General features: G+C 35.5%; 1 non-coding gene across 1 annotated transcript; it reads right to left on the bottom strand.

Moving 5' to 3' along the window:
* Nucleotides 1-8,081: 8,081 nt before the first annotated feature.
* On the bottom strand, nucleotides 8,082-8,188 carry LOC141722974 (small nucleolar RNA R71). Its single transcript, XR_012575971.1, has one exon. It is a non-coding gene; the product is annotated as a small nucleolar RNA R71 (small nucleolar RNA).
* Between the last annotated feature and the right edge of the window lie 1,106 nt (nucleotides 8,189-9,294).

The raw sequence follows: 9,294 nt of genomic DNA, 5'->3' as shown, positions 1-9,294 counted from the left end.
GAGTTGCTCAAATAAAAGGAAAGGGCTTTCGTCACACAGGAGAATGACTGGGTTGTAGATGGATTAGATGAATATGAAGAAACAAGCTATGTCAATGTAGCACTTATGGACAAATCAGATGAAACAGAAGTTTGTTCATCCAGTAATCAGGTAATCACCACTAATCTAGCACATTTATCTAAAGCTGAGTGTAATGATGCAATAAATGACATGTCTACAGAATTATGTCACCTGCGTGTTACACTTAAGTCTCTCACTATGGAAAATGCTAAAATTAAAGAAAACAATTTGTTAATAAGTGAGAGGAATAATGTGCTAGAGTCCCAATTTATTGAATTTGAAAAATTGAGAATTGAGTGTAAAACTGCTAAGGATGAATTAACTGAGTCCTTAAAGAAAGAAGAGATTTTAAGGAAACAGCTTGAGAGAGAACATGAAGTAATTAAAGCATGGAAATCATCTAGAGATGTTCATGCTCAAATTACTAAAGTTAAAGGTATAGAATCCTTTTGTGATGCAGCCTGGAAAAAGAGCAAAGAGAAGCTTGATTCTAATCTGGTTGAAGGACTCTTTACAGATATGGACTCAACGGATGATGAAAATCATCTGTCGGATAATCAAAATGATTATCCGTTGAGAGACAAGGAGCCACATTTGTCGGTTGTGAGTAAACCAGTTAGCAAAGCTAAGTTAGTTAAATTGAATGAGAAATATGGATCATCTAAAAATTTGTTCCTGGAGAATCAAGTCAAGTTAGAAAAGAAAAGAAAGTTAATGTTGGTCATATGTCTATCAAGCAATTGAATGAAGGACTTGAAAAGATTGAGGTTAAAACAGAAGCTAAAAGGAAAAATAATAGAAATGGGAAGGTAGGGATTAACAAACATAACAACTACACACCTGATAAATATACTCCAAGAAAAATCTATGTTAAGTGTGGTAGTGTTAATCACTTGTTTGTTAATTGCAAGATTGATATGCCTACTCCCATGACTACACCTTCTTATTTTCCCAACATGACTGCCATGTCTGCAATGCCTATAAATGTTATGCCTCCTCAGAATATGAATGAACAATTTGCTAATATGCCATTTGCATGTAATCCTTGTTATACTGCATTTAGTATGCCACAAATACCATTTAGCATGCCTTACTGGAATAACATGTTTGCAAATAGCATGCCTTTTCATGTAAACCAAAATGTGCATGATAATTATGTTTCAATGACTGGCTTCAAAGGTTCAATTTAAATGACTAAGGATGAATCTGAGATCCCCAAGTCCAATGAGATCAAACCTAAGAAACCAAAGAAAAAGGCTAACAAGGCAGGACCCAAGGAAACTTGGGTACCAAAATCAACTTTATTTGGTTTTGATGTGTGCAGGGAAACATAAAGAATCTTTGGTATCTAGACAGTGGTTGCTTAAGGCATATGACTAGAGACTCTACCCTGCTCACTGAGTTCAAGGAAAGAGCTGGCCCAAGTATTACTTTTGGAGATGACAACAAGGGTTATGCTGTGGGATATGGCTTGATTTCAAAGGATAATGTCATCATTGAAGAGGTTGCCTTAAAGGATGGACTCAAGCATAATTTGTTAAGTATCAGCCAGCTTTGTGATAAGGGCAATTCAGTTACTTTCAATTCAGAAGCCTGTGTTGTGACCAATAAAAAGAGCAACAAAGTGGTTCTCACTGGAGTGAGAAAAGGGAATGTGTACCTAGATGATTTCAACTCATCAAATGTAGAATCGGTAACTTATCTTCTCAGTAAAGCAAGTTAAGATGAAAGTTGGCTATGGCACAAAAAGCTGTCCCATCTAGACTTCAAGACCATGAATGAGCTAGTCAAGAAAGAGTTGGTCAGAGGTATCCCTCAAGTGGAGTTTACTAAGGATGGATTGTGTGATGCCTGTCAGAAAGGAAAGCAGATTAAAGCATCATTCATAAGAAACTTGATTCAATAATTAAAGAACCTTTGCAACTGTTGCACATGGATTTGTTTGGACCAGTCAATATATTGTCCATCTCAAGGAAAAGATATTTCCTAGTAATTGTAGATGATTTTTCAAAGTTCTCTTGGACATATTTTCTAAAGTCCAAAGATGAAGCTAGTGAAATCATCATCAATCACATAAGGCAAGTCAATAATCATCATGACTTTAAAGTAAGAAGAATCAGGAGTGACAATGCAACTGAGTTCAAGAATTCTGTGATGAGATCATTTTATAAAGAGAATGGGATTATGCATGAGTTTTCTACAGCTAGAAATCCACAACAAAATGGATTGGTGGAAAGGAAAAACAACTCTCTTATTGAAGCTGCAAGGATAATGCTTGAAGAATCAAAGTTACCAGCATATTTTTGGGCTGAAGCTGTGAATACTGCATGCTACACTCAGAATATTTCTTTGGGTAATCAAGCCAAATGCATGACTCCTTATCAGTTGTTCAAGAATAGGAAACCAACTCTAAATTTCTTACATGTCTTTGGCTATAAATGCTACATTCTAAGAAATTAAACTGATCAACATGGAAAGTTTGATGCCAAAGCAGATGAAGGATTCTTTTTTGGATATGCTGTTGGAAAAGCATATAGAATCTACAATCTAAGAACCAACATTATTATGGAATCAGTACATGTTGTGCTTGATGATAATAAAATTGAAGGACTGCAAGATGAATATTTCCATGAGAGCCTCAAATTCGACAATATTGAGATGGTTAGTGATGACAGTGATGATGAAAGTGATCAAGAAATAGTGGCTAAGGACAATACAGAAAAATCTACAACTAATGAAGCACATAACTCAACATCTGTCGAGTTACATAATGCTTCATCCACCGGTAGACAATCAGCTTCATCGGTCGAGATACAAAGTGCATCATCCGTCGGAACAATAAGAGAAGCTGAGAGTCAAAACAGATCACTTATAGAAAGAACCCCATCTTTAAGTCAAAGATCCACAAACTCAGGGGGAGTTTCTTTTAATCAAAAATTCAGTCACACATCAAGAAAATAATGAGGCCTCTTCATCAAGAGCTAATCTACCACAACATAGAAAATGGACTAGAGATCACCCTTTTGAGCTCATTATTGGTGATGCATTTTCTAGAGTTCAAAAAAGGAAAGTAACTCAAGAAGAATATCTGTATAGCAGCTTTCTCTCTAAGGAAGAACCAAAGAAGGTAGAAGAAGCTCTGTTGGATCTTGATTGGGTTTTAGCTATACTGGAAGAGCTAAACCAATTTGAAAGGAACAAAGTATGGAAGCTGGTACCCAAGCTTAAGGGAAAGAATCCAATTGATACCAAGTGGGTATTCAGAAACAAGATGGATGAAAATGGCATAGTTGTCAGGAACAAAGCTAGATTGGTTGCTAAGGGATACTGTCAACAAGGAATAGATTTTGATGAAACTTTTGCTCCTGTTGCAAGACTTGAAGCCATCATAATTTTTTTAGCCTATGCAGCCCATGCCAATTTCAAAGTCTATCAAATGGATGTCAAAAGCGCCTTTCTGAATGGAGATTTGGAGGAGGAAGTCTATGTCAGTCAGCCTCCTGGTTTTGAAGATCCAAATTTTCCAGAATACGTCTACTATCTTTTAAAAACACTTTATGGATTAAAGCAAGCTCCTATAGCCTGATATGATACTTTGTCTAAGTTTCTCTTGGAAAATCACTTCACGAGAGGTACTGTTGACAGAACTTTATTCTTTAGAAATGTTAATGGCTTTAGTATACTTGTTGAAATTTATGTAGATGATGTTATATTTGGCTCTACAGTGAGAAACTTTGTAAAATGTTTGCCAAACTGGGGCAAAGTAAGTATGAAATGAGAATGATGGGAGAACTAACTTACTTTCTTGGTTTACAAGTTAAGCAAGTTAGTGATGGAATATTCATTAGTCAAATAAAATATATTTATGTTCTTTTAAAGAAGTTTGATCTAATGGGTTGCACATCTACAAAAACTCCCATGGCCACTACAACTAAGCTTAAATTAAACACTACTGAAAAGTCGGTGGATATTTCAAGCTATAGAGGTATGGTTCGCTCACTTTTGTACTTAACAGCTAGTAGGCCAGATATAATGTTTGCTACTTATCTTTGTGCTAGATTTCAGGCTGATCCTAGAGAATCTCACTTAGTAGCTATTAATAGAATTTTCAGATATCCCAAGGGAACACCAAAACTTGGCATTTGATACCCTAGAGATTCTGGTTTTGATCTAACTAGTTATTCAGATATAGATTATGCAGGTTGCAAAATAGATAGAAAAGTACAATAGAAACCTATCGATTTCTAGGAAACAAGCTTGTATCCTGGTTCAAGAAAAAGCAAAATTCAGTTTTTATTTCTACAGCTGAAGCTGAATATATTGCTGTCGGTAGTTGTTATGCACATATTTTATGGATGAAAAAACCAATTGTTGGACTATGGTCTACAAGTGGAAAGAATTCCTATTCTCTATGATAACACAAGTGCAATTACCATCACTGAAAATCCAGTACAACATTCAAGAACAAAGCACATAGACATCAAGTACCACTTCATTAGGGAACATGTGATGAATGGTAATGTGGAACTTCATTTTTTCCAAGTGAAAAGCAGCTTGCAGATATATTTACCAAGCCACTTGATGAATCCATCTTTTCTAGGTTGGTAAGTGAGTTAGGTATGCTTAATTATTATTGAATCCATTCTGATAATTTTGCAAGCTATGATACAGGCAGAAATTTAATTGATTTTTCTGTTTTAGATGAAATTTTGGATAAGTCAAAATTTACATCTCGACGGAAGCTCATTATCCATCGAGTTTGATCATCCGTCAGAATACAATATTTTAATAAAAATCAATTACTTTTCTGGATTATTTATACCCGACGGATAACTGTTTTATCCTCATCCGTCGAATTGTGTACATCTTAGCCAAGTATTGAACATTATCCATCGGATATACTTATAGTCTGTAAGTATATCATGACGGATAATTGACAGATTATTTTTTTAAATGGCTATTTTAGGCAATTTTGATTGGTTACTTTATTTTACTTTATTACTTTTAACAATTTATTTATGAGTTAGTATAAAAGTTAAATTCACTTTCATTCTTTTTTTATCTTTCTCTACTGCAATTAACTACTCTCTTCTTCTTTAAAGCAAAACCCTCTCTCTTTCTACAAGTTATCTTACTCTAACAATGGCACCAATAGTCAAAACTATGTCTCAGTTGGGATTTATCTATGAGAAGAACAATTTTGTGGCACTTATGAACAAAGGGAATCCAGCGTCTAGAGACTATCGCAAAATGATGGATTTTGTGAAGGGATGCAAGCTTAATTATGCCGTGCTGGAATCACCCACAATCTACTATGAAGTTATGAAGGAGATGTGGATAACTGCTGTTTATCAGGCTAGTGACAAAACCATCACTCTCTCCATAAAAGGTAAGGAACAATGTATTAACTGTGACATTGTCAAAGCATGCTTTAAAATTCCAGATCACACCACTACTAATCCACACATAGATGATGAATAGTTAATTTGCTTAACTCCATGGGCTATGCACTTCCTACTACTAAATTAAGTGAGATTAGAAGGATAGGTCTTAGAAAAGAGTGGAGTTTCTTGCGTGACATAGTTACCAAAGTGTTTTCTGGTAAGATAAGTAACTTTGATTCTGTCAATACTACTATGCTTAACATGCTTTACATGTTTCTTACTGATAAGTACTTCAATTTCAGTGATGCTATTATATTTGAGTTAGGATATAAGTTAGGAGAGGTTAATAAGAGATCTAAACATATCTATTATGCTAGATTCCTTATGATTATTTCTAACCATATCTGTGAAGATCTTGTAATTGTGAACCCAACCAACAAATTAGATTGCTGGGTTCAAGAAAGAAGAGTAATTGCAAACTTGAATAGAGCTGATCACCACAAGGAGGTGTTGAGTGGCATTTATGACACTTTATAATGCTCTAATAAGCTTTGAATTGATATGTTTGTACTCAAGTTGTTAAGTGTTTTAACGTGGTTTCTAGTGTTTTTTGCATTTCTGGAGTTATCTAGGTAATCAGGTGAATTAACATTGTTTTGGTGCTAATTTGGTGTCAAGGTGGCGTTGGAATAAAAGTTTTTGGAAGACAGGCTAAAATCTACAAGAAAAATGAAGAAGTTAATTTCTAGCAGAAGCCCAGCGCGGCCGCGCGCTGCGCGCCCGCGCTGATAAAGCGCGCGGCCGCGCCAGACGTTCAGAAAGCAAGCGCGCCCGCGCTGATCAAGCGTGCGGCCACGCTAGGTCGGGGTGCAGAATTCTGATTCTATTATAATTCGAATTGGAAGACTTCTATGCTGATTAGGGCTACTATATAAGCAACTTTAGGTCGTTTTTAAAAAGATATCAATCCAGAGACATATCAAAGAGAGCCGTAAGAAGACCATTTTAGCACGATTTAACGAAGACGAAGAAGATCTTGTTTTACTTGTGAATCTTTATTTTAAGTTGTAACTTGGATGCTATTTTTCTTATATGTGAACCTTACTCTTGTTTCATACTTGGTTTTATTTATTCGTTATAAAGACTACATTTGTTATATCATGCTTTCATCGGAATCCACGTTGATGATGAGTCCGATTGTGGGCTAATCGTTATCTTGAGGTTCTAGTGGATTTATTTATGGATTTTTTTAGTTAAATTATTTGATGTCTTAGTATGTGGTGATTGTATGATAACCTAGTATTGGTTGTGCGTATTCGTCTTATGAGTGTCGCGAACTTATAAGATAGTGTGTTAATTCTTAATAAAGCAAAAGTGAATTTAAAGATCTAGAACTTGCCTTGCTAGCATAGGTTCATGTAATTATTATGCATAATTCGTAGGTAATTTTAACCATCTTACTTTCCCTATGTAATCAAGATAGATAACTTGTGCTTAAACCGTTATGTTGTCAAATTCTATAGACATATAGGGTCTCAATATAATTTGTGTCTATTAAGTTTCTATCTTTTTTGTGGATGTCTAGTAGTATGGTACTCGTGCAATGAAAGTTGGCGTTTATAAGTTTTGTGTTGTCCGATTAGTGTCATCACCATTGCATGCTAAGGTTGAGAACAATAAGGCTATTGAATGAAGTTTTTAATGAAGTTAGAATCCCATGCTTGTTATATATATTAATTCAGTCAATCTTATTTTCTTAGTTATAATTGTTAGTTTAATTCTTAGTTATAAACATCCTCTATTTGTTATCATCTTAGCATTGAATAATAACCATACATTGTTGCTTAAGTGCATAGATTAATTAGTTAACCAAAGTCAGTCTCTGTGGGAACGAACTAGAAAAGATTTTATACTACTTTCGAACTCGTATACTTGCGTGTATTATTAGTGTGTGTTTAGCGACTACCAAGTTTTTGGCACCGCTACCGGGGACTGCAGTGTTAATTTATAGTTTATGTGCTTTCCATCAATGGTCGTTAAAGTTCATTGACTCCGACATTGCTACTTATTTGTTTCCTTGTCTTATTTCAGGTACTCTAGCGAGGGTGTATGCATACACGTTCGCGTACTCGTAAGAGAACTCTGGATAAAGCCGAGGAAGAACTTGTGGTGGTTCGAAGGGAAGTTTTTGAGGAAGAAAAGAAGGTAGAAGAAGAAGAGAAAGCCGAGGAACCAGCTTTAGTAGAGATGGGTGATCAAGCAGAAAATCCTAAGGCTTTGATGGACTATTCTCAACCTAAGATTAATGACATTCAGTCAAGCATCATCAGGCCAGCCATCAGGGCTAACACATTTGAGATCAAGTCAAGCACGATTCAGATGACACGGAACTCAGTTCAGTTTGGGGGTTCTCCTACTGAAGACCCCAACATGCACATCAGGGATTTCATCAAGATCTGCAACACGTTCAAGATCAATGATGTGACTGAAGATGCTATCAAGCTGCGACTCTTCCCATTCTCTCTGAGGGACAAAGCTAAGTATTGGTTACATTCTCTACCAGCAGGGTCTATCACCACTTGGGAAGATCTTTTTCAAAAGTTTCTCACTAAATTCTTCCCTATGGAGAAGACTGCTACAATCAGGAATGCTCTTACTCAGTTTGCTCAACAAACTGGAGAATCTCTGTGTGCGGCTTGGGATCGATATAAGGAGATGGTAAGGAAGTGTCCACACCATGGCATGCCTGATTGGATGATTATTAACTACTTCTATAATGGATTGAGTGCTCTTCAATCAACGCCTTATATTTATAACAAGTACAATATTTTATAATTTTTGATATTCGACCGACTCGAAATAACTATCAATCGTTGGTCAAAATGGGCGGTCAAAGTAGTCTCCTGGAATTGACTTTACCGAATGTTTTTGTTACGCGACTCACACTCTAGCATTTTTAATAAATCGAAAGTCTAATAATGAACTCTATATGAGCTCTTACACAATCTCGTATCTAGACAAACTCCTAACGCTCTCGTCTCTGAGTACTATAACTTATTGCTCTGATACCATTTTTATAACGCCCACAAATCCGGGGTTAGGAATCTGGGTCATTAGTCCATCCTTCAATCATGTATAACCTTTTTTGATTCAATAATGCAACAGACCTCAATCTCACACACACACACAAGTTATAGCCTTAGAAATGATGTACAACAAGTACCATTTATTATTACAACTCAAATTTACTTTACAAGATCTCAAACTATTATTTGTAACCTCTACATGAAGTTACAATAATCTTATAATTATTTGAAGCCAATCTAGATGTTTTGGCTTTCCTGAAGCAATGTTGCAAGGACTTCTCCTCGCGGTTGCAGTCGACTAGGTCTCTTACTGGCATGCTGGTTATCTGTTGCGTTGTCACATTTAAAACAAAGCAAGAGTGATCAATAATGCTCAGCCATAATGTATAAAACATTTTGGAAATAACTTTTAAAATAATACTTTATCGTATAACAAGACGATTTGAAAACTTGATGGTAAATCAAATCAGATATCATATACATATATATATATATATCAAAATATCTTGACAATGTTCTCAATTTATATACTCAGGAGAATCATTTTTTTGGTGATATATACCTCATTTCAAAATAATGTTTTTGATTGACTTATTTAGTCTGCAAATACCTTAATGGTAAACCCAGCACCTATGCTTGGGTTACGGTATTGCATCTCAATTCCAATTGGAAGAATAGGACATTCACTGGAGGCCCTACTATATGATGATCAGTGGTACAACATAATATTATTATTTTTCTCTACATGTAGAAGGATGACTTCC

The sequence above is a fragment of the Apium graveolens genome, chromosome 4, assembly GCF_009905375.1.
Source record: "Apium graveolens cultivar Ventura chromosome 4, ASM990537v1, whole genome shotgun sequence".
NCBI lineage: Eukaryota > Viridiplantae > Streptophyta > Magnoliopsida > Apiales > Apiaceae > Apium > Apium graveolens.
This window is presented reverse-complemented; position numbering and strand designations above follow the sequence as displayed.